At 37.9% G+C, this 27,603-nt stretch overlaps 1 long non-coding RNA gene across 1 annotated transcript; it reads right to left on the bottom strand.

Annotated features, from left to right (window-relative positions):
- Nucleotides 1-9,792: 9,792 nt before the first annotated feature.
- LOC132520675 (uncharacterized) lies at nt 9,793-27,248 on the bottom strand. The gene is made up of 3 exons (XR_009540601.1): nt 26,726-27,248; nt 11,160-11,250; nt 9,793-9,929 (listed from the first exon to the last, which is right to left on the bottom strand). It is a non-coding gene; the product is annotated as an uncharacterized LOC132520675 (long non-coding RNA).
- Nucleotides 27,249-27,603: the final 355 nt, after the last annotated feature.

Genomic DNA, 27,603 nt, shown 5'->3' with positions numbered 1-27,603 from the left:
CTCACTGATGACTCTTAAAACTCAATAGAGATTTAGAAAAAGCCACATTTTAGGAGGGGAGCCAAATTATACCTAGAGTAAAGGCTATCCAAGTCATATCCAAAGAAAAATTTAAAAAGATGAAGTTAAACAGCAGGTAACTTAATTGCATTCTAGAACAAAGGCCACCACTCTTTAAAGTAGGACAACAATTACTGATCATCACCACTGTAAAGAGTACACATCCAGCATCCAGCCAAAAATTACTATGCATGCTAAAAAACAGGAAAATGAGACACATAACCAAGAGAAAAACTACCAAAATTAAGCAGAACAAGGAATCATAGAAATGATAGAAAGAGAATTGGAAGAAAAGGATATTAAAACATCTATTATAGTTTTGTTCAATTGAGTACAGAAAAACAATCATAGTGTAGAGACAAAGGAAATATTTTGAAAAGAACAAAATAGAATTTCTAGAGATGAAAAATAGGATATCTAACATGAAAAATTCACTACATGGGATTAATGGTAGATTAGATACTGCAGAAGGAACACTAGAGAACTTTTAAAGAATGTCAATAAAAACTACCTACAATGAAACACAGGGAGGAAAACAAGAGTGAAAAAAAATTGAAATACATTTCAGTGACCAGTGGGACAATATTAAGCAATCTAAAACTTGTATAATTGAAGTCCCAGAAAGGGGTCGTGGCAGAGCAAATATTTAAAGCTATAATGAACAATTTTCCAAATTTAAGAAAAAAACTTAACTATGTAAGATGCACAATGAACCCTAAGCAGGAAAATATACCGAGACAAAGTGAGAAGACATATGTCACCAATATTAGGAATGAAAAAGGGGTCATCAATATAAATTCTACTGACATTAAAAAGATAAGTGAATACTATGACCAGCTTTAAGCCAATACATTTAAATAATTGATGGAAAGAATAAATTCCTTGAAAAGAGCTATGAATTACCCAACTGACTCAAAAAGAAATAGAAAATCTGAATAGCCATACATCAATTAAAGAAATTGGAATTAAAATTTTAAATGATCCCACAAAAACATCTCCAGATCCAGATGGTTTCACTGGTGAATTCTATCACATATTTAAGGAAAAATAATACCGATATTATGTAAACTCTTATGGAAAATTGTAGGATACTGGAACGTTGCTTAATTCATTTTATGAGAGAATATTACCACGATTCAAAATAATATAAGAAAAGTACAGACAAATATTCCTCATGAATTTAGACACAATAGTCCTGAACAAATACTAGCAAACCTCATCCAGTAAATCTGTAAAAAGGAAATATAACCATATGGTGCTTTCCCAGGAATGAACAGTTAATTTAACTTTTTAATTTCAATCATTATAATTCATTAAGTTAACAGACTAAGGGAGAAGAAACCCTAGATATTTAACTAGGTTCAGAAAAAGCACCTGACAAAATTCAACACTTATTTGTGAAATAATATCTCAGTAAACTAATGATAGAAGGGAACATTCTCATCTAGTCAAGCAGCTCATACAGCTCAATATCAAAAAAACAAAAAAACCCAATCCAAAAATGGGCAGAAGACCTAAATAGACCTTTCTCCAAAGAAGACACACAGATTGCAAACAAACACATGAAAGGATTCTTAACATCACTAATCATTAGAGAAATGCAAATCAAAACTACAGTGAGGTATCACTTCACACCGGTCAGAATGGCCATCATCAAAAAACCTACAAACAGTAAATGCTGGAGAGGGTGTGGAGTAAAGGGAACCCTCTTGCACTGTTGGTGGGAATGCAAAGTGATACAGCCACTATGGAGAATAGTATGGAGGTTCCTTAAAAAACTAAACATAGAACTACCATACGACCCAGCAATCCCACTACTGGGCATATACCCTGAGAAAACCATAATTCAAAAAGAGTCATATACTACAATGTTCATTGCAGCTATATTCACAATAGCCAGGACATGGAAGCAACCTAAGTGTCCATCAACAGATGAATGGATAAAGAAGATGTGGCACATATATACAATGGGATATTACTCAGCCATAAAAGGAAACGAAATTGAGTTCTTTGTAGTTAGGTGGATGGACCTAGAGTCTGTCATACAGCGTGAAGTAAGTCAGAAAGAGAAAAACAAATACCATATGCTAACACATATATATGGAATCTTAAAAAAAAAATCGTTCTGAAGAATCTAGGGGCAGGACAGGAATAAAGTCGCAGACATAGAGAACAGACTTGAGGACACGGCGGGGAGGGGGAAGGGTAAGCTGGGATGAAGTGAGAGGGACATGGACATATATACACTACCAAATGTAAAACAGATAGCTAGTGGGAAGCAGCTGCATCGCATAGGGAGATCAGCTTGGTGCTTTGTGACCACCTAGTGGGGTGGGATAGGGAGGGTAGGAGGGAGACGCAAGAGGGAGGAGATATGGGGATATATGTATATGTATAGCTGATTCACTCTGTATACAGCAGAAACTAACACAGCATTGTAAAGCAGTTATACTCCAATAAAGATGTTAAAAAAAAAGAATATCTATAAAAAACCACAACTAACATCATACTGAAAAGTGAAAGATTGTTTTCTCCCTAACATTAGGAAAAAGGAAAGGGCCTCCACACTTAACATCCTTAACCAACTGTAGTGACGTGCAATAAAGCAAAATAAATAAGTAAAGACACAATGTGAAAGTAAGAAGTAAAACTGTTTTAATTAGCAAATGACATGATGACATATGTAGAAGCTCCTAAGGAGTCTACAAGAAAAGCTACTAGGATTAACAAGTGAGTATAACAAGATTGCAGAAGATAAGATCAATATAAAAATCAACTGTATTTCTGTGTACTAGTTATGAACAAAAGGTAATTAATTTTTAACTATTCACGATTGCATCCCAAACTATGAAATATCAATACTTAGAATTTAACGAACTGCCAGGCCTGCACACTGAAAACTGTAAACTTTGCTGAGGAATTAAAGATCATTATGGAGGGACTTCCGTGGTGGCGCAGTGGTTAAGAATCTGCCTGCCAGTGCAGGGGACACAGGTTCAAGCCCTGGTCCGGGAAGATCCCACATGCGGAGGGATCTGTGCACCCTCCGCATGTGCACCACGACTACTGAGCCTGCATGCTGCAACTACTAAAGCTGGCGGGCCTAGAGCCTGTGCTCCGCAGCAAGAGAAAAGCCAGTGCAATGAGAAGCCCGTGCACCGCAACGAAGAGTAGCCCCGGCTCACTGCAACTAGAGAAAGCCTGCATGCAGCAACGAAGACCCAATGCAGCCAAAAATAAATTAAAAAATTAAAATAGAAAAGAAATCATTAAAAAAAAAGATCATTATGGAGAGCAATACCATGTCATGGATTAAGGTACTCAATATTAAAAGTTACCACTTCTCCCTAAATTGATCTATTGATTCCACACTATCCCATTCAAAATCCCAGCAAGTTTTATTTTTGAGAATTGACAATCTAATTCAAAAAGTTATAGGGAAATACAAAGGACCTAGAATAGCCAAAATAACTTTATAAAAGAACAAAACTTGAGTACTTAGATTTTAAGATTTCCAAAAATCTACAGTAATCAAGACAATAGTATTGTTGAAAGAATTCACATACAGATAAATGGAGAAAAAAAAAAGTTTAAAAGTAGACCATGCATATGTTGGTCATTTGATTTTAAACATAATAATCTAGACAAAATAATTCAATGGGGAAAGGAGAGTTTTTTCAACAAATGGTGCTGGGAAAATTAGAAGTATCTACAAATAGATTTAAAAAAATCGACCCTTACCTCAAAATACACAGAAAAATTAAATTCAAAATAGATCACAGGTACAAAAATAAAAGCTAAAATCATACAACTCCTGAGATAAAAATACAATAGTTTTGTTTTGAGATAGAAATATTTTCATAGGTAGTTCAAAAAGTAACAATCATTTTAAAAATGGATAAAATGTACTTCATCAAATATAAAAACAGCTTTACAGTAGAGTGTTTAAAATTGAAAATGCAAGGGCTTCCATGGTGGCGCAGTGGTTGGGAGTCCGCCTGCCGATGCAGGGGACACGGGTTCGTGCCCCGGTCCAGGAGGATCCCACATGCCGCGGAGCGGCTGGGCCTGTGAGCCATGGCCGCTGAGCCTGCGCGTCCGGAGCCTGTTGCTCAGCAACGGGAGAGGCCACAACAGTGAGAGGCACGCGTACCGCAAAAAAAAAAATTGAAAATGCAAGCCACAAACTTAGGAAGAGCATTTGCAATACATATATGTGATAAAGGCGTTGTATTCAGAATAAATAAAAAACTCTTGGCAGAAGACCTAAATAGACATTTCTCCAAAGAAGATATACAGACTGCCAACAAACACATGAAAGAATGCTCAACATCACTAATCATTAGAGAAATGCAAATCAAAACTACAATGAGATATCATCTCACACCAGTCAGAATGGCCATCATCAAAAAATCTAGAAACAATAAATGCTGGAGAGGGTGTGGAGAAAAGGGAACCCTCTTACACTGTTGGTGGGAATGTAAATTGATACAGCCACTGTGGAGAACAGTATGGAGGTTCCTTAAAAAGCTACAAATAGAACTACCATATGACCCAGCAATCCCACTACTGGGCATATACCCTGAGAAAACCATAATTCAAAAAGAGACATGTACCAAAATGTTCATTGCAGCTCTATTTACAGTGGCCCGGAGATGGAAACAACCTAAGTGCCCGTCATCGGATGAATGGATAAAGAAGATGTGGCACATATATACAATGGAATATTACTCAGCCATAAAAAGAAACGAAATTGAGCTATTTGTAATGAGGTGGATAGACCTAGAGTCTGTCATACAGAGTGAAGTAAGTCAGAAAGAGAGAGACAAATACCGTATGCTAACACATATATATGGAATTTAAGAAAAAAAAATGTCATGAAAAACCTAGGGGTAAAGCAGGAATAAAGACGCAGACCTCTTAGAGAATGGACTTGAGGTTATGGGGAGGGGGAAGGGTGAGCTGTGACAGGGCGAGAGAGAGTCATGGGCATATATACACTAACAAACGCAGTAAGGTAGATAGCTAGTGGGAAGCAGCCGCATGGCACAGGGATATTGGCTCGGTGCTTTGTAACAGCCTGGAGGGGTGGGATGGGGAGGGTGGGAGGGAGGGAGACGCAACAGGGAAGACATATGGGAACATATGTTTATGTATGACTGATTCACTTTGTTATAAAGCAGAAACTAACACACCATTGTAAAGCAATTATACCCCAATAAAGATGTAAAAAAAAAAAAAAAAACTCTTAAGACTCAATAATAAAAAAGTTTTAAACAAGTCAATTTTTTAAATGGGCAATCTATTCAAACATATTTCACAAAAGAAGATATACAAATGGCCTCTAAGTATGTGAAAAGATGCTTGACTTCATTAACATACCGAATATGTATTACGGAAATGCATATTAAAACCATAATGAGTACCATTATATTCCCATTCAAATGGCTACAGTTTAGTTGACTGACACTTTCAAGTGCTTGTGGAGCTACAGAATAACTGGAACTCTGATACATTGTTGTACATTGTGGGGAGTGTAAATTGGTAGGATCACTTTGGAAAGCATTGGGGGCAGTTTCTTACTCAGATTAAACATATACTTTCTATGTGACCCTGCAATTCCACTCAAGACAAATGAAACATATGCCCATGGAAACACTTATACTTTGAATGTTCATAGCAACTTTTGTTTTCTTTCTAAATGAAAGTCCAAATCTGGCATCAACAAAAGTGTTTACCTACTGTTGAATGGAATGGATAAAAACATTCTGATAAATTCACATAAATTCACTCACTGCAGTGGTAGGTAGCTTCTAAGATAGCTCCCAGGGATCCCAGCTTCCAAATGGTATTCACAGCTTTCTGTAATCCCCTCCCCATGAGTGTTATATTTCTAACTAATAAAACACCTCATTGTTAAGGGGATGTCAGTTCTATGATCGTATTACTAGAGATTGTGGCATCTTACTAGCAGACCCCCTCTCTTACTGGTTTTGATGAAGCAAACTGCCATCTCCAGGAGGCCCACAAGGCAACAAATTGAAGGAAGCCGCTGGCTAACAGCTGTCTAGTATCTGAGGCCATCAGTCTAATAACTTCAAAGAACTGAATCCTGCCAACAATCACATTAAGTGGACCCTTCCCACTGAAAGTGGGCTGTCCCCAAGTTAACTTTCAGATGAGACCTCAGTGCTGGCTGACACTGTTTGCAGGCTTGTAAGCAACCCTGAATCAGAGGATTATTCACAGAAGCTATGCCCAGATTGCTGACCCACAGAAACTCTGAGATAATTGTGTGTTGTTTTGACACTAAATTGTTGGTGATTTCTTATGCAGTAGTAGATAACTCACACTCACCAATAAGAAGGAACAGTTCAATGACATATACAATGTATTGGTTTTCTATTGGTGCATAATGAATTACCACAAACTCAGCAGCTTCAAGGAATGTCCATCTATTAATTCATAGTTCTGTCCACCAGAAGTCTGGGCATGGCATAACTGGGCTCTCTGCTCAGGTCCCACCAGGCTGAACTCAAGGTGTTGGCCATTGCTTTGTTCTCCTGAGGATCAGGGTCTCTCCTAAGTTCACTGTGGTTGTTGACAGAATTCAGTTCTTTTTGGTTGTAAGACTGAGGTTGCAGCTTTCCTTGCTGGCTGTCAACACAGGGTTGTTCTCGGCTCCTAGAGACTGCTTGGTGTTCTCTGCTATGACTCCTCTACAACATGGAAGTTCTCTCTTTAAAAGGCAATAGCAGAGCTTCTCTCAGACTTCAGATATCTCTAACTTTTTGTAAAGTCTCATCTGTTTAGTGCAGGCTCACTGAGGAAAATCTCCCTACTTAAAGTAAACTTAGAGAATTTAATTACATCTGGAAAATACCTTCACAACAGCATCTAGATTAGAGTTTGACTGAATAACTAAGAGAAGCTTAGAATCCTGTCCACCACGTCTAGAATGTGATAAATTTCAGAAACAGTCTGCTGAGTAAAATAAGCCAGATTTAAAGAGGATACATATACGATTCCACTTACTTGAATCTCTAGGAAAGATAACTGTGATCCGTGGTCATAAAAAGCAGAAATCAATAGTTGCCTGGATCAGGGGTGGATGATTAACTGGAAGGAGGCACTAGAAACTTTTCTGGGGTGAGGGAATTATGTACCTTCATACTGAGACTGGTTACACGGGTCTACACGTTTGTTAGAGCTCATCAAACTATAAACTTAAAATGTATATTCTATATAAAGTGTACCCCAATAAAGGTCACTTATATACTATATAATGTGTGTCCCAATGAATGTCATTAAAAATAAACAATCAGCCAGCCATGTGACCTTTGCCTCACTGTCACCTTCTAAGTGTTATGCAAGGTCATCTGGTTGGTCAAACATCATTTCACCCAGAAACCAAGCTGCAAAGCAGTCTAGCTAATGCAATTTCAGTTTTAGGTATCCTTCTTCATGGTAAAGAATTGGACACTAGAAAGTAGACTGTACAGATGTTGAGCTATGCCAGGTCCTTCAGTTTAAGGTAAAAATATTTCTCCTCATTCCTTTGGTGTATTTAGCAAATTAATGAGTCCAACAAACACATACATGTATACACATGTGTATACGTATATGGGCACACAATCCCCATTGACAAGCACTATAATTCATAAAGAGAAACAATGTACATAATGATAGCTGCTTATAATAAATAGTTTTGCATGTGATTATACAGAGCTCTTTTAGCCCTTTGACTGTTCCACAAACTAAGAGGCAGAGGCCTGGTTTCAAGTCCTGAAATTCACTAACCAGAAATATTACCTCCGTGGATAAATGCCACCGTAGAGATGATCACTTCTTGTTTTAAAACTGTGTTGCAGTTTTGATACCTAGGAATGGAAACTCTTCTAGGATCATATGATTCTTAATTGGAAAAAACCCCTGAGTTATACATGGATCCTGCAGACATCTTTAAAATAAAGTATTTTTTCCCTTTCATTTTTGGATCAGCTAAATTTATAGGGCAGAGATTTCTGCAATAATCTCTATTTGAATAATAGGGGTGGAGTGGGCAGGATATGAATCAATTATTCTCAAGGCCAAGTAATCCTCCGGGATTAAAAGAAGGGTGTTTTCTCTTCCAGTCACAATCATGTGTACTCACTTATAAAAAATAAAGTACACAAATTAATAAAAAATTTTGAGCACATCTGGGAAGGATTTCCAGATGATGAGCTGTAGGAGCACACCACTCGAGAACCACTGACACAATAAATTATACAAACTGGGCAAAAAGCAAGATTGAAGCAAATCACCAATGTTCATTGATTGTGCTTCTGCAGTATATACTACACCCAGAGAGAAATGAACTTAATTAAAGCAACATTATGTAAGGGGAGCTGCTTATTTGACTTTTGCCAAACCTAGGCATATATATAGTAATTGAATTCATCTATTGATATACACAGAAATTACATATTTACCTCTAAGACAACTCTCATATGTTCTTTAAACCTAGGCTTCAGGAAAAAGTAACAAAGAAATATTCATACACCATATGTCATTCAGTACAATTCCCCTGCACCATGGGCAGAGATGGAGTTATTTCACTAGAGTTATTTCAGTAGAGTTATTTCATGGCTTTGGCCATGGAAATTCTCATCAGACTTGAAAGTCATGTGCTCCCCTTTTCCTTGGAAGGGCAAATGTATCAGAACTGTGTCTGGTTTCAAGAAACCTCAACAGTGAGTTAAATAAGTGGTTTACTTCTTATGCAACAAGCCATGGATAGAAAGATCAGGGTGAGTACCATGGCCCAGTGTCATCAAGGATCCAGATTTCTTCCATATTCTTACTGGGACCAATCCTAAAATGTGGATTTAATGCTTATGATTGCAAGAGGATTGCTCATCCAGACATCTATCTGAGAGGAAGGCAAAGGGAATAAAAGAGCATCCCAGTGAGTTTATTTCTCTTATAAAACTTTCCTGGAAGCCCTAGCAAGAGGCTTCCACTAATTTTATCTTTGGCCAGAATTGGTCTCTTGACTACTAGCTACACCTGAGGCTGCAAAGCAAAGTTTTTAGCTGAACACAATTCTCCGTAACTGGAATGGCTGTTAAGAAAGAGAGAAGTGGGTACAGAGTAGGCATTGGGTAGTGGCTGTCACTGTTAGTGACTAACAAGATAAGATCTGCCATCTTGACACAGCCTTTTCCCATCTAACCTTCAAATTACACACACACACACACACACACACACACACACACACACACAGACATGCACTTGGGCCACTTCATTTTGCTCACTTGCATTCAATATCTATGGATTTCCTCAGTAGATTCTTTCACTGAAAGGATAAGCATACTCTTGGAGGAATATAAAAACATAAATGCTATTTGCCCAAGTTTCTATTTCTGTAAATCAAGTGCTCAGAAGTTCAGAGGTTCAATTATTGTTTAATCAGAATTGAAATAAAAAGAGTTCTGGATGGTCCTAACTAACCTTGCAGCATGTTTCCAGAGTTAATCAAAGATTAATATTTATATCAATTGAATGCATTGGAGTCAAGAAACATTTATTAAGCATCAACAATGTGCCAGGTCCTGTGTTAAAATAACCAAGAGGAAAAAGACTAAGTGCCTCCCATCAGGAAACTCACTGTCTGATACAACAGATAGGTATGTGAACACACAACTACACCAGAGGAAAATATGAGAACAAATTAGAGGACAGCACATGGTGGAAGAATGTTTAGCTTTATTGGGAGAGGGGTGCAGAGAAGACTTCTCCAAAGACATGATATCCAACCTGGATGAGTCAGTGTTAGGACCAGTCCTCATGTTTGCTGATTTTCAGTCTAATGCATGTCTCACAATCTAAAAATGGAAATTAAAAAATGGCAATGCAAAATGTATCTTCAATAATATGTTTAAATCTATCTATGAATAACTATACAACCCAAAGTGTTGGTCTGGATTTTAATGAAGTATTTGGGTTACTGCTTTGGCTAACCCAAAATGCATTATGTTATCTTCACAGTTTGTCATAAGTTTCATAAATATAGAACATTTCACAATATGCTTGCACCTACTGAAAAACAAACAGCAAAGTAACTAATAATCTAAGAAAGTATTGTCCACAAAATATGCTAGACATTTTCATAATGGACTGGAGAAATACTTAAATTCCCATTTGTATTCTGTACTAAATATTTCAGAGTCAGAGAGATTAAATATTTTTTAATTAACTCTACTATATAATAATGGTCTAAACTGCAAGTTGCACTGTAGTTGAACTTCTTGATGACTAAGTTACATATTCTAGAAGGTCTATATATGCGTTTTAGATTCTGAGGTGGGGGTGGAATTTCACAGCAGTCCTACATAATTGTTAACTACGGCTTGTTTCCCCTTTTCCCAATGACTCCCTGTTTTCATCACCATCTTTCCATTCAAGACACATTCCCCAAACCCAATTCTGTTTGCCTGGGAAAATAATTCACATTTATAAAAATGTATCAGAGTGCTCTCAAATATTCTATTCCTTTAATTCTTAACAACATTCCTGAAAGGTTGAGTGAACTATCTTATGTGGGTTTTGTGAACTTAGGACACTCTATTTATGTTCCCAGAAGTCTGCTAAGAGGAAAATAGATATAATAAGCTTCAGTTTCTGTCTTCTAGGAAATTACGGTTTATTTTACTAATATAAGCATTATGATGGCTAGAACTTTAATAACCAATTTGCCCTAAATGACTGGAGCAGTGCCTGGTGCTTAATATATTTTTAATAAGAATATACAATCATAAATGTAATATTTAAGTGAGTTTTCAAGACTAGAAAGCATATTATGGGTGTAACTGTGAAGGAAAATAATGTAGCCAATAAGATACAGAGTGTGAAATGGAAAAACAGCAAAATTCTAAGCCCAGACTCTCAAAGACAGTACAAACATTCTGGGATAATTAAGAAATTCCTGGCAGGCTTAGCCAAAGTGTAGAAAAGCCAAACCTCTTTTGGACTTGTGTCTATCAAGAATCTTAGCATAGACTTTGAGCTATTTACAAATTTTAGAACATTTCCGGCAAACAATAGTATGTGCTTACAGGCATCAAAGTAACAACATATCAGCACAATCCTTTTATAAACATGAAGGTAACATTTTCTGAAGCAGGGGGGCTAGAAGAGAATGAGGCTCTGGAAAAAGGAAGAAATTTCACAGCCAGATGAAATGAGCACAGATTAGAAATAACAGAACTATTATCTTAGCTAAAATCGGTGTAAATTTCTGGGTTTGGGAAAACTGGAAACTATACTAAATCTCATTGAATACCAATTAAAGTTCCATTAGGTTTGAGTATATATTGCCAGTTTGAAAAGAACCTATTCATTGTTTTCATTTCCCAGTGTGGGTTTAATCATTCTTGACCTGTCCTTTGTCATCAAAATATGAGTCTTTTTAGAGATAGATGCTTAATTTATACAAACCTTGCCTGACTACTATGAGTGGGTATCCTTGGCAAGATGCTGCTTCAACAGCTATAGTTAGCTAAAATTTACTGAACAAATCCTCTGTGGCGGGCAGATAAAGGAACTGAGGCACAGAGGGTTTGTACAAGGTCTCATAACCAGTAAGTGGTAGATCAGGATACAAGCTCAGGAAGTCTGGCTCCTGAGCTGGGGCTCTAAACCCCTAAACAAGGCTTGTATTCATCTATATCTTCTACATGATGCAAGTATAACGTTCAATTTATGCAAATGTATTTTGCCTTCTTGGTGGATTTTCATGACAAGAATTTAACTCTAGAATGATGTCCCCTTGCCATGCAATACTGATTGTTTTGTATCTCACAAAGTCATCAGTTTTGCCTAGGAAATATGATTTTCATACTAGCCTGAAATCAACAAGAGGCAAACTAAGAAGGGAAAAAGTACATTTTATGATTTCAAAATTCCATCCAAAAGGAAATATGATGGCATGTGATTGATAAATCTAGTAACTTTAATTTTCCGATCTTCCAGGAAAATTTTAAAGAAGTGAAAACCTAACAATAGTCACCCACACAACATGGGCATGAAATTGTTAAACTGCAAACCCAACTGGTTAGGGAAGATTTAGCCCTGGAGGGGATGAGTTCCCTATAGAAGAGAAAACTCCAATGAAACAGAAATTAAAAAGACATAAGGAAAGTGTATTGAAGTAATGAGAGAGGAGTTTAGAAAGTCCTCGACAAAGATGTTCTCTAAGCCTGACTCTCCTTGACAATGGTTTGCAAACTTTATCACGCAAGAGAATCACCTTGTTAAAACACAGATTTCTAAGACCCATCCCCACAGTTTCTGATAATTAGATAAAGATTTGCACTTTTTCCTATATGAAATGGTGAGTCCTGAAGATTTTTAAACTGGAACATAACCTATTAGACCTGAATTTTAAGGAATGAAAATATATATCAATTAGGGCTCTTCCAGTTGAAAATGAAACAACTCAAATTAACTTTAGCAAAATGGAAAGCATATTGTCTCCTGTACCAGAGTAAGTTAGAAAACATATTCTTGGTTGTATCCACACTCTCACACAATATTCTCAAGATTTTGCCAATTTTCCCAATTGTTCCTCAGATGGATTGTATTTTGCAAGACTTTAGTCTAATTTTGAACCATGAACCAATGCCTATGGCCTCAAGTAGCTGGAGGGTTGGGTTGGTTAGAGCCGAGGCACAGTCATCTTGGAACATGAGCAGCCTCATCCAGTCTCAATTCTCCCCTGGTTTATCCCAGTGTCCCATAAGAATATTACCATAAATGCCTAGAGTTAAAAGAATTTGAAAAAAATACTCCAGAAAGCAAAGTATCATAGGATAAGAAATAAGCCACGTGTTTTCCAATTATTCCTATGATTCCAGTGAAAAGAACATTCAGGTGTCTTTTTAAAAATTTTATTATTATTATTATTATTTTTTGCAGTACACGGGCCTCTCACTGTTGTGGCCTCTCCCGTTGCGGAGCACAGGTTCTGGACGCGCAGGCTCAGCGGTCATGGCTCACGGGCCCAGCTGCTCCGCGGCATGTGGGATCTTCCCGGACCAGGGCACGAACCCACGTCCCCTGCATCGGCAGGCAGACTCTCAACCACTGTGCCACCAGGGAAGCCCCAAACCTTCGATGTCTTAAAGTCAAAATGAAGTGTATAAAACCAACATCCCTGACTGTTGCCCTGTCACCTAAGTTAGGTAGATAATAAATCCCTTACAGAAGTGGCTTCTGCACTGTTCAAAGATGAAGAGCCGGGGGAAGTGGATAGAGAGGGCTGAGAGAGAACACCTGGACACTGGTGCTGCCACTCCCTCATCCTTACTCCAACCTGAGTGATTTTGGATCTGTTTACTGTTTTCTTGCTTTTTTTTTTGGCCGCACCTCAAGGCATTTGGGATCTTTGCTCCCCGACCAGGGATCTAACCCATGCCCCCTGCATGCGGGATTTTTGTTCCCCGGCCATGGATCGAACCTATACCCTCTGCCTTGGAAGTGCCAAGTCTTAACCATTGGACTACCAGGGAAGTCCCTGGATCTGTTTCTTCCTATTTTCCAGGTAACCTTTGCTTGAGGTCGGGATTCAATAGCTAAAAAAAACCTTGCAAAACACCTCCTTTAGATCAGGCCTAAACAGAGGCTCCTCCGTTGTAACGAGGGCAGCCTTCGTGATAGGAACTCAGAGATATTCTTTTCTTGAAAAACCCAAGCTAACGATTATATGAATCCTACACCTTTCAGTTCCCTCTTAAGAATAGTACAGGGAGTAAACTCTCTGGGATTGAACTTTTGATGTAGTTATGGTGCAATAGCTTAGGACGTGGATTTAACTAAAGCTCAGAAAGTAACTTGTTGGCTTCCCCAGGCTTCCAAGCAAGGCATGTCATACACTGGTTTGGGACAATTCTGGCAACAGTCCAGCACAAAAATATCATATGCCAGATTCACACTCAGCTATCTACAGTTTGAAAAAAGTCTTTTTCTCTGCATTAAAAAAAAGTGAGGGGGAGAAAAACTCATAAAATGATAAGCAATACAGACCCTTTAGGATTAGGAGAACTTTTAGCTTTTAAGTGCCTCCTTGCTAAATCACACAAAGATGATTTCCAAAGCCAAATTTTGGAGTGAGACGTATAGTTCTGGGTCTTCAACAAATTCTGACAAGATTTCACACACTGTCAGAGAGGTTCTTTGCTCTTGCCCAGCTTCCCTGCAGTGGGAGAGGGGAAAGAGCCAATGCCCCAACCTCTTTGCTCTCAGGGAGCCACTTTGACCCAATTCCAGAAGCCCAAGGGCTGTCCTTAATTAGCATTGTAATTTATATTGCACAATTATGCAAATTGGGTACATAAACAAAATTATCCTTTCAGTTTGGCTTTGCTACCCAAGAAATGCAAAGCCAGTTAAAGATAAGAATAAAGAAAAGAGAATACATTTGCTCTAATTCAATGCACCATTTCTTAATTTATCCATTCTTTTGTTTTATTCTTTCACTTTGCACCTGGGGTTTTTCTAATTTTTATTTTCTCTTATTTTGCTTTTTTTTCCTTTTATGCTGGGTTTTTCTTCCTTTATCTATCCTTGGCTCTTTTCCTTGAGAAATTTTCCATGTCATTAATTCTGCTGTAGCGATTCACAACTCTTTGGGCTATTTCTTTGTTTTCGGATATGACTATTACCTTGACTGTCTATAGTTTCCATTTTCTTTTTGCTTGCAGATTCTCTCCTTTCTCCTGTCATCCCTTTCCATTTTATTCCATTTTTCCATTAGTTTGACTTGCTTTTATAGTTGTATGATGCTCCTTGTCTGATACCTAACAAACACCCTCAAGATCCAAATCACCTTTACTAAGAAAACTGAAAATAAGCATGGCAAATAACAGAGCTTGGAAGATGGGAAATTGAAGATACAAAACCCGATGAAGGAACCTTCAAGGTGGCAGAGGAGTAAGACATGGAGATCACCTTCCTCCCCACAAATACGGAAATACACCTACATGTGGAACAACTCCTACAGAACACCTACTGAACGCTGGCAGAAGACATCAGACCTCCCAAAAGGCAAGAAACTTCCCACATACATAGGTAGGGCAAAAGAAAAAACAGTGACAAAAGAATAGGGAAGGAACCTGCACTTCTGGGAGGGAGCTGTGAAGGAGGAAGTTTCCACACGCTAGGAAGCCCCTTCACTGGCAGAGATGGGGGTGGCTGGGGTGGGGGGAAGCCCCGGAGCCACAAAGGAGACCGCAGCAACAGGGGTGCAGAGGGCAAAGCAGAGAGATTCCCGCACGGAGGATCGGTGCCGCCCAGCACTCACCAGGCCGAGAGGCTTGTCTGCCGGGGCGGGCGGGGGCTGGGAGCTGAGGCTTGGGCTTCGGAGGTCAGATCCCAGGGAAAGGACTGGGGTTGGCTGCGTGAACACAGCCTGAAGGGGGCTAGTGCGCCACGGCTAGCAGGGAGGGAGTCCGGGAAAAAGTCTGGAGCTGCCGAAGAGGCAAGACACCATTGTTTAAGGGTGCACGAGAAGAGGGGATTCAGATAAACGAGCTCCAGAGATAGGCGCGAGCTGCGGTTATCAGCGCGGACCTCAGAGATGAGCATTAGACGCTAAGGCTGCTGCTGCAGCCACCAAGAAGCCTGTGTGCGAGCACAGGTCATTATGAACACCTCCCCTCCCGGGATCCTGTGCAGCCCGTCACTGCCAGCGTCCTGTGATCCAGGGACAAGTTCCCCGGGAGAACACACCGCACACCTCAGGCTGGTGCAGCATCACACCGGCCTCTGCTGCCGCAGGCTCGCCCTGCATTCCGTACCCCTCTCTCCCCCCGGCCTGAGTGAGCCAGAGCCCCCTAATCAGCTGTTACTTTAACCCCGTCCTGTCTAAGCAACGAACAGACACCCTCAGGTGACCTACACACAGAGACAGGGACAAATCCAAAGCTGAATCCCAGGAGCTGTGCGAACAAATCTCTGGAAATCTCTCCAAGCAACCTCAGGAGCAGTGGATTAAATCTCCACAATCAACTTGACGTACCTGCATCTGTGGTATACCTGAATAGACAACAAATCATCCCAAAATTGAGGTGGTGGACTTTGGGAGCAACTGTAGACTTAGGGTTAGCTTTCTGTATCTAACTTGTTTCTGGTTTTATGTTTATCTTAGTTAAGTATTTAGAGTTTATTATCATTGGTAGATTTGTTTATTGATTTGGTTGCTCTCTTCCTCTTTTTTAATATATATATATATATTTTTTTTTTCCTTTTTCTCTTTTTGAGAGGGTGTATGTGTATGCTTCTTTGTGTGATTTTGCCTGTATAGCTTTGCTTTTACCATTTGCCCTAGGGTTCTGTTCATCCATTTTATTTTTTAGTATAGTTTTTAGAGCTTGTTATAATTGGTGGATTTGGTTTTTAGTTTGGTTGCTTCTTTATTTCCTTCTTTTTTTATTACTTTAATTCTTTTATTTTTAATAATTATTTTTTTAAATTATTTTCTTTTCTTTCCTTTTTTTTCTTTCTTTCCCTCTTTCTTATTTTCTCCCATTTCCTCTGAGCCATGTGGCTGACAGGGTCTTGTTGCTCCAGCCAGGTGTCAGGCCTGTGCCTCTGAGGTGGGAGAGCCGAGTTCAGGACATTGGTCCACCAGAGACTTCCTGGCTCCATGTAATATCAAACAGAAAAAGTTCTCCTAGAAATCTCCATCTCAACGTTAAGACCCAGCTCCACTCAACGACCAGCAAGCTCCAGTGCTACACACCCTATGCCAGACAACTAGGGAGACAGGAACACAAGCCCACCCATTAGTAGAGGGGCTGCCTAAAATCATAATAAGGTATTACAGACACCCCAAAACAAACCACCAGGTGTAGTCCATCCACCAGAAAGACAAGATCCAGCCTCATCCACCAGAACACAGGCACCAGTCCTCTCCACCAGGAAGCCTACACAAACCACTGAACAAACCTTAGCCACTGGGGGCAGACACCAAAAACAACAGGAAATATGAACCTGCAGCCTGCCAAAAAGAGACCCCAAACACAGTAAGTTAAGCAAAATGAGAAGACAGAGAAACACACAGCAGATGAAGGAGCAAGGTAAAAACTCAGCAGACCAAACAAATGAAGAGGAAATAGGCAGTCTACCTGAAACAGAATTCAGAGTAATGATAGTAAAGATGATCCAAAATCTTGGAAATAGAATGGAGAAAATAAAAGAAACGTTTAACAGAAGCGTAGAAGAACTAAAGAGCAAACAATGATGAACAACACAATAAATGAAATTAAAAATTCTCTAGAAGGAATCAATATCAGAATAACTGAGGCAGAAGAATGGATAAGTGACCTGGAAGATAAAATAGTGGAAATAACTACTGCAGAACAGAATAAAGAAAAAACAATGAAAAGAATTGAGGACAATCTCAGAGAGCTCTGACACAACATTAAACGCACCAACATACAAATTATAGGGGTCCTAGAAGAAGAAGAGAAAATATTTGAGGAGATTATAGTTGAAAATTCCCTAATATGGGAAAGGAAATACTTAATCAAGTCCAGGAAGCACAGAGAGTCCCAAAAAGTATTAATCCAAGGAGAAACATGCAAAGACATATATCAAACAAACTATCAAAAAATAATACAGAGGCTTCCCTAGTGGCACAGTGGTTGAGAGTCAGCCTGCTGATGCAGGGGACACGGGATCGTGCCCCGGTCCAGGAAGATCCTGCATGCCGTGGAGTGGCTGGGCCCGTGAGCCATGGCCCCTGAGCCTGTGCATCCAGAGCCTGTGCTCCACAACGGGAGAGGCCGCAACAGTGAGAGGTCCGCGCACCACAAAAAAACCCAAAACAATAATAATAATAATAAGAATAATACAAAGAAAAAATATTAAAGCAGCAAGGGAAAAACAACAAATAACATACATACAAGGGAATCCCCATAAGGTTAACAGTTGATTTCTCAGCAGAAACTCTGCAAGCCAGAAGGGAGGGTCAGGATATATTTAAAGTGATGAAAGGGAAAAATCTACAACCAAGATTACTCTACCCAGCAATGATCTCATTCAGATTTGATGGAGAAATTAAAATCTTTACAGACAAGCAAAAGCTAAGAGAATTCAGTACCACCAAACTAGCTTTACAACAAATGCTAAAGAAACTTCTCTAGGCAGGAAACACAAGAGAAGGAAAAGACCTACAATAACAAACTCAAAACAATTAAGAAAAAAGTATAGGAACATACATATTGATAACTATCTTAAATGTAAATGGATTAAATGCTCCAACCAAAAGACATAGACTGGCTGAATGGATACAAAAACAAGACCCGTATAAATGCTGTCTACAAGAGACCCACTTCAGACCTAGGGACACATACAGACTGAAAGTGAAGGGATGGAAAAAGATATTCCATGCAAATGGAAGTCAAAAGAAATCTGTAGTAGCAATTTTTTATATCACACAAAATAGACTCTAAAGTAACGACTATTACAAGAGACAAAGAAGGGCACTACATAATGATCAAGGGAGCAATCCAAGAAGAAGATATAAGAATTTTAAATATTTATGAACCCAACATTGGACCACCTCAATACATAACGCAAATGCTAACAGCCATAAAAGGGGAAATCAACAGTAACACAATCATAGTAGAGGACTTTAACACCCCACCTTCACCAATGGACAGATCATCCAAAATGAAAATAAATAAGGAAACACAAGCTTTAAATGACATATTAAACAAGATGGACTTAATTGATATTTATAGGACATTCCATCCAAAAACAACAGAATACACTTTCTTCTCAAGTGCTCACGGAACATTCTCCAGGATAGATCATATCTTGGGTCACAAATCAAGGCTTGGTAAATTTAAGAAAATTGAAATCGTATCGAGTATCTTTTCTGACCACACACTATTAGACTAGATATCAATTACAGGAAAAAAAATCTGTAAAAATTACAAACACATGGAGGCTAAACAATACACTACTTAATAACCAAGAGATCACTGAAGAAATCAAGAAAAAACAAAAAATACCTAGAAAAAAATGACAATGAAAACACGACCCAAAACCTATGGGATGCAGCAAAAGAAGTTCTAAGAGGGAAGTTTACGGCAATACAGTTCACCTCAAGAAACAAGAAACATCTCAAATAAACAACCTAACCTTACACCTAAAGCAATTAGAGAAAGAACAACAAAAAACCCAAAGTTATCAGAAGGAAAGAAATTATAAAGATCAGATCAGAAATAAAAGAAAAACAAATGAAGGAAAAAATAGCAACGATCAATAAAACTAAAAGCTGGTTCTTTGAGAAGATAAACAAAATTGATAAACGATTAGCCAGACTCATTAAGAAAAAAAGGGAGAAGACTCAAATCAACAGAATTGGGAATGAAAAAGGAGAAGTAACAAAGGACACTGCAGAAATACAAAGGATCATGAGAGATTACTACAAGCAATTATATGTCAATAAAATGGACAACCTGGAAGAAATGGACAGATGCTTAGAAAAGCACAACCTTCTGAGACTGAACCAGGAAGAAATAGAAAATATAAACAGACCAATAACAAGCACTGAAATTGAGACTGTGATTAAAAATCTTCCAACATACAAAAGCCCAGAACCAGATGGCTTCACAGGCAAATTCTACCAAATATTTAGAGAGGAGCTAACAGCTATCCTTCTCAAACTCTTCCAAAATATAGCAGAGGGAGGAACACTCCCAAACTCATTCTACGAGACCACCATCACCCTGATACCAAAACCAGACAAAGGTGTCACAAAGAAAGAAAACTACAGGCCAATATCACTGATGAACATAGACATAAAAATCCTCAACAAAATACTAGCAAACAGAATCCAACAGCACATTAAAAGGATTATACACAGTGATCAAGTGGGGTTTATCCCAGGAATGCACGGATTCTTCAATATACAGAAATCAATCAATGTGATAAACCATATTAAAAAATTGAAGAATAAAAACCATAGGATCATCTCAATAGATGTAGAAAAATCTTTCAACAAAATTCAACACCCACTTACGATAAAAGTCCTCCAGATAGTAGGCAGAGAAGAAACTTACCTCAACATGTTAAAGGCCATATATGACAAACCCATAGCCAATATCATTCTCAATTGTGAAAAACCGAAATCATTTCCTCTAAGATCAGGAACAAGATAATGTTTTCCACTCTCACCACTATTATTCAACATAGATTTGGAAGTTTTAGCCACAGTAATCAGAGAAGAAAAATAAATAAAAGGAATCCAAACTGGAAAAAAAGAAGTAAAGCTGTCACTGTCTGTAGAAGACATGTGACTACTCTACTACTATACATAGAGAATCCTAAAGATGCCACCACAAAACCACTAGAGATAATCAATGAATGTGGTAAATTTGCAGTATACAAAATTAATGCACAGAAATCTCTTGCATTCCTATACACTAATGATGAAATATCTGAAAGAGAAATTAAGGACACACTCCCATTTACCACTTCAACAAAAAGAACAAAATACCTAGGAATAAGTCTACCTAAGGAGACAAAAGAACTGTATGCAGAAAACTATAAGAAACTGATGATAGAAATTAAAGATGATACAAACAGATGGAGAGATATACCATGTCTTGGATTGGAAGCATCAACATTGTGAAAATGACTATACTAGCCCAAAGCAATCTACAGATTCAATGCAATCCCTTTCAAACTACCAATGGCATTTTTTACAGAACTAGAACAAAAAATTTCACAATTGGTATAGAAACACAAAAGACTCTGAATACCCAAAGCAACCTTGAGAAAGGAAAACAGAGCCGGAGGAATCAGGCTCCCGGACTTCAGACTATACTACAAAGCTACAGTAATCAAGACAGTATGGTACTGGCACAGAAACAGAAATATAGATCAATGGAACAGGATAGAAAGCCCAGAGATAAACCCATGCAAGTATGGTCACCTTATTTTTGATAAAGGAGGCAATAATATACAATGGAGAAAAGACAGCCTCTTCAATAACTGATGCTGGGAAAACTGGACAGCTACATGTAAAAGAATGAAATTAGAACACTCCCTAACACCATACACAAAAATAAACTCAAAAAGGATTAAAAACCTAAATGTAAGGCCAGACACTATAAAACTCTTACAAGAAAACATAGACAGAACACTCTCTGACATAAATCACAGCAAGATCCTTTTTGACCCACCTCCTAGAGTAATCAAATAAAAACAAAAGTAAACAAATGAGACCTAATGAAACTTAAAAGCTTTTGCACAGCAAAGGAAACCATAGACAAGATGAAAAGACAACCCTCAGAATGGTAGAAAATATTTGCAAATGTTTCAACTGACAAAGTATTAATCTCCAAAATTTATTTGCAGCTCATGCAGCTCCATATCATAAAAACAAACAACCCAATCCAAAAATGGGCAGAAAACCTAAATAGACATTTCTCCAAAGAAGATATACAGATTGCCAACAAACACATGAAAGAATTCTCAACATCACTAATCATTAGAGAAATGCAAATCAAAATTACAATGAGGTATCACTTCACACCTGTGAGAACGGCCATCATCAAAAATCTACAAACAATAAATGCTGGAGAGGGTGTGGAGAAAAGGGTACCCTCTTGCACTGTCAGTGGGAATGTAAATTGATATAGTCACTATGGAGAACAGTATGGAGGTTCCTTAAGAAACTAAAAATAGAACTACCATACAACCCAGCAATCCCACTACGGGGCATATACCCTGAGAAAACCATAATTCAAATAGAGTCATGTATCACAATGTTCATTGCAGCACTATTTACAATAGCCAGGACATGGAAGCAACCTAAGTGTCCATCGACAGATGAATGGATAAAGAAGATGTGGCACATATATATAATGGATTATTACTCAGCCATAAAAGGAAACGAAATTGAGTTATTTGTAGTGAGGTGTATGGACCTAGAGTCTGTCATACAGAGTGAAGTAAGTCAGAAAGAGAAAAACAAATACCGTATGCTAACACATATATATGGAATGTAAATAAATTGTTCTGAAGAACCTAGGGGCAGGACAGGAATAAAGACACAGATGTAGAGAATGGACTTGAGGACACAGGGAGGGGAAAGGATAAGCTGGGACGAAGTGAGAGTGGCATGGACTTATGTATACTACCAAATGTAAAATAGATAGCTAGTGGGAAGCAGCCACATAGCACAGGGAGGTCAGCTCAGTGCTTTGTGACCACCTAGAGGGGTGGGATCAGGAGGGTGGGAGGGAGACACAAGAGGGAGGAGATATGGGGTATATGTATATGTATAGCTGATTCACTTTGTTATAAAGCAGAAACTAACACACCAATGTAAAGCAATTAGACTCCAATAAAGATGTTGAAAAAAAAACAACACCCAGTGAAATTGAACTGAAAGCCAATGCCTCGATCAATAGACAGTATTTAAGTACATACTAGCCAAGAGGTAATCAATCAACAAATCAGCATTAAAAAAGATAATTTTCCAACATTGGATGATATTCCAGTGAACTGGCTCCTTCAAAAAGCCTTAAAATTATATGGAAAAATCAGAAAACCTAAAATGTTTAAAACTGGTATGAAATATAACCTATATAAAGCTGGCTTTGAAGGAATCGTGGCTGGTAGTGCTTGACAATATATGGGAACTGTTAAAGGAATTTATAACAGCGGTTCTTGAACAGAACTGTGAAGAGGACAGAATTGTTCATTGCTTTATCTGCCCAGAACCACAGCTCTCACCAGGAAATATTCATCCTCCTTTTACAGCCCTCTGTCTGCAGCAACAGCAGCCAAATTAAAATATAACCCAAGGGATCAGACCCAACTTGGGCAAATGAAAGCATCCTCCCTATGGCTATAACTTTTTCCACTTTGAATAACTTTCAAATGTCTCCTATACAGATTTTTAGTCCCTGTCTTCTTCTCTGACTCTTAACTTATCCCCTATCTTTCTCCCATTTACTTACTGATTTCTAGCCATCCTGGCTGACTAATAGTATCAGCTCATTGCTTTCGTACCTTTCATCTTCTCCTCCTGGAATGATCTTCCTTGATTTTTTGATGGTTAGTTTCTTCTTGTCATTTGAGTCTCTACTCAAAAGTCATCTCAGAGAAGTATCCTCTGATGTTGAACTCCATCCCATCACTCGCTGTATATATTACCTTGTTTTAACTTAGCACCATTGACTTATATATTTATTTAATATATGTACTTGCCTCAGATATTTATAATTTTAATTTATTTATTGCCTGTCTCTCCTCACTATGAACCAAAGACAGTAAGCCAGTGAGAGGTGAGGGGTGGGTAGATGGTAGGGGGAGGAGCCAGGGAGGGAGCAAGTAGGGGTTGATGGGATAGGGTGATGCAGTGAGAGTAGAGGTGGGTGGAAACCAAGTTTGGACAGTGTTTACGGCCTGGTTTCTGATGTTCTTGAGGCCCAGCTTCATTCCTGTCTTTGGTTTCTATGAAACCCCTCAGGCTCCTTTCTATGATTTCTACTTTTTTATAAACTATAAGTTGGAGTTCAATCCTTTGCAATCAGTAAAAGTAGCTCATAACAACATTACAACATTGTGCTTAAGAACGTAAAATCAGGTACAAAATTAGAGTCCGAATCAAGATTCTGTTGTTTATTATCTGTATTGTGGAGGACCAATTTCTTAATCTCTCCAAATTTTATCTCCCTTTATCTAAAAAATGAAGGATAATAATAGAGCCTACCTGACATGGGCATTGGAAAGATTAAATGTGATTACATATGCAAATTTCTTAAGCACAACGCCTGATATATAGTAAGTTCCCAATTAAAGAAGAAATTACAGCTTGCCTCAAGGGTGAAAGTGTGCTTTGAATTGGTATTTCACACCTACCCTCACTGGTGTGAAATACTTACATTCCCATTTATTTTAGACTATTTTCTAAACTATTTTTATGATTAAATATATTTAGAGTTGGCCTTCTTTACTTTCCTCTATGATACTCATTTCATCTTTGACATATCAGTTTCTATTAGATGTCCCAGGTTGGGCATTTGTGAATGAAAAAAATACTTGGTGCTAAGAAATTGGAGAAATGATGATATAGACTGATCCTCTTCAAGTGTAAGTTCACAAGTGCTAGGTATCCCAGTCTATGTAAAGTTCACAGAATGAGATCCTGGAAGACAAACAGTGGAAATGTGTCACTCTTAATGCTCGCTAATGGCTCTTGTTGTCTGTTATAGGACATGGGCTGTTACAATAAGAAAAGTGAGTTGTAAATGAGCATGAAATCGGGAAGGACTTGGACTAGATCCACCTTTGTGAATGAGGCTTGAGATACCACTTTGCTGCTCTCATGGTACAGGCCTGTGTCCTAATGTCCAGTCTACAAAGATCTTGTAAGTCAGCTCTGCCATCACCACATCAATAAACAGGATGAGCCACAACAATTGGGAGTGGGGGTAGGGGACAGTGTTTGTGGGGAAGAGGCTGTCCCAAGGCCAGTAATGCTGAAATCCAAGGAGTGATGATAGGACAAGAAAATGCAGTAGAGAGTAAAATACAGGTCTCTAGTAATTATTGATATTTCTCAAAGATGTATCATATCTGTTAAAAGTAAAAAAATTAAAAAGAGGTATTTTATAAAAATTACATAAAATGAAGCAAAAGTATATAAATAAAGAAGTTTCAAAAACCCTCCACAAAATTTAATGATATTGATAAAAAATGTTGACTTTTTTTAATATGTCCCTTTATCTGAGCTGAAACTGGAATCCATATTCTGCTAAGTAGCAGAACTAGAACTTTAATGGGCTTGCAATTCCCAAGCGGCATTTAGGAAGAGATCCTGGGGAGGGGGAAATACATTACTGAGAGACTGAGCATTTTCTAACATAGCAGATCAAAGTAGATTTAAAGAGATTGAGCACTTTGTTTTACTGACAAATTTTGGATGTTTATTTGAGAGAAACATTAGATTATGGGTGCTATATTTTCTCTTTACATCCAAATTGTTGTGTGTATGGAATTTTGTGACTCTTCTAGTCCAGCGATAACCAGGTGAAAATATAATGGAAAAAATTCTGATTCAAATTTGCACAAAAATATACAATTGTAAGAAATACACTTAGAATGTATTTATGGGTCCTATAAGAAAACTTGAATATATGGAGCAACATACTGTTGTTATATGACCAATATTATAAATTAGTCATTAAATCATCTATATATGGTAAGGTAAATGGAAGTATTGATGGATTATTGGGTATTATTTTAATACTCTGTGAAAATTATATTTGCTAGTATTTCATCAAGAAAATTACAATTACCTTCTTGAACAAGATTACCCTCTACATTTTTTTTCATTTCCTATTTTTGTATTCTCTTTCTCATTTCTAATTTATTATTTTTTCTCTTTACTCTTTGCATAAAATTAAATGGATTTTTCCTTAGAAAAATAGATTTAGTTCTAATTCAGTTGTTGATTTTACATTTCTCTAATTCAATTAAATTTGTGTTGCTTCTGTTCCTAACCTTTTTCTCTTTGGTTTATTGCAGTCTACTTAAGTTCTTTAGGTAAATATTTGATTCATTTACATTTATTTTTAATATAGAAAGGCTAAAGCTTATGAATCTGTCACTTAGAACAGCTTTGGTAATACACCTCTGTTGAAACATTGTGCTATAATGTTAGTAGATCTCTAATGTCTACAGCTACGATTTTATTTTTCAATTTGTCCCAACAGTTACTTAGGCAAATGGTGTGTTTATTTAATGTTGTTTTTGTTTTATTGTTTGTTTTTTGTATTTGGGAGGGTAGTTTTATCCTTTAGCACTGTATAATTGTGACCATATGTTATTTCTTCAATTTCTCTTATTTATCATTTATTTGTTCTTGAATAATACTGACCTATTTTGGTAAATAAAGCACAAATGCTTGAAAAAAATAGTGTAGTTTCTGTTTGTAGGGTAGAGGTATTTATAGATATCAGTTATTAACTTTCTCTTTTATTTCCTTAATTTTTATTTATTTAAATGATGCAATTTGGGACTTCTCTGGCAGTCCAGTGGTTAAGACTTCCCCTTCCAATGCAAGGGGTGCGTGTTCAATACCTGGTCAGGGAGCTAAGATTCCACATGCCTCGCCACCAAAAGACCAAAACAAAAAACAGAAAAAAACATTGTAACAAATTCAATAAAGACTTTAAAATGGTCCACATCAAAAAAATCTTTAAAAAAAAATGATGCAATTCGTCTGTAGTGATTTGGTAGTTACACATCATGTTTATATTTTACATTATTTTATATTTCCCTTAAAATGCCCACATACATTCTTTATACCTTATACTTGTGTCATTATCAAAGCCAAGAATGAAGCAAAATAGTTGGCTACTCCCTGCTAAGATGAAAATCTTGCTACATGTTCCCTTTTATAATCCTCCCGCTCTTCCTTCCACTCCCATGTCCACATTTATCTTTCTAATTTTTGTCAATATAATCTATATTTTAATACCAACTCGTTGTTGTTTAATTTGAAAAAACATTTAAGTACTTTATTCTGCCAATGGTTTTCACATTTTCACTCAGTTTTCTGAAAAGCATATTACCAACAATTGTATAATCTTACCTTTATATTCCTTCACTGCTATATTCTTATCCCTGCACAACTACTGGAACATCATGTGCTCTCAGGAATTCTGGTTAAGGAACTAACACAGTAGAACAGGAGAGAGAAGATAAGAACCCAACCAAGTAAAATTTAAACCCACATAATAAACATTGCTTCTGTAAGTGCATGTTACCAGAAACATGTTACCAGAAACATGTTACCACCAAGATTATGGTAATTCCATAGAGTGGATTCCACCTTAATAACCCCATCTCTGCCATGGTCAAAAACACAGGCAACACACAAATCCATACAAATGGGATGAACACTTTACTATTTCCCCTGTGCTCAGACCCTTGGAATGTGAGGTGCCTACACTAACTTCATTGTCATTAGCCCTTTTAATGGATTCACCTGTAAGTAAACATTGGCCTCAAACTTGGCTACACATTGTAATAACATGGGGAGATTCTTAAAAGATCTTAATGACCTAGCTACTCACCAGATCAATTAAATCCAAATCACTTTGGTTGAGACCCAGGTGTCAGTATTTTCTAAAGCTTCTCATGTGACTACAGAATGCAACCAAGAATAAGAATATAGGAGACTTAATGGAATCCGAACACTCAGTCCAGTTTTGCCTGTGGATATAACACAACCCAAGTTTTTTGGACACTTAAAAGTGATACTGGGGGGCTTCCCTGGTGGCGCAGTGGTTGAGAGTCTGCCTGCTGATGCAGGGGACACAGGTTCGTGCCCCGGTCCACGAAGATCCCACATGCCGCGGAGCGGCTGGGCCCGTGAGCCATGGCCGCTGAGCCTGCGCGTCCGGAGCCTGTGCTCCGCAACGGGAGAGGCCACAACAGTGAGAGGCCCGCGTACCGGAAAAAAAAAAA

Source organism: Lagenorhynchus albirostris, chromosome 5 (assembly GCF_949774975.1).
Source record: "Lagenorhynchus albirostris chromosome 5, mLagAlb1.1, whole genome shotgun sequence".
Lineage (NCBI taxonomy): Eukaryota > Metazoa > Chordata > Mammalia > Artiodactyla > Delphinidae > Lagenorhynchus > Lagenorhynchus albirostris.
This window is presented reverse-complemented; position numbering and strand designations above follow the sequence as displayed.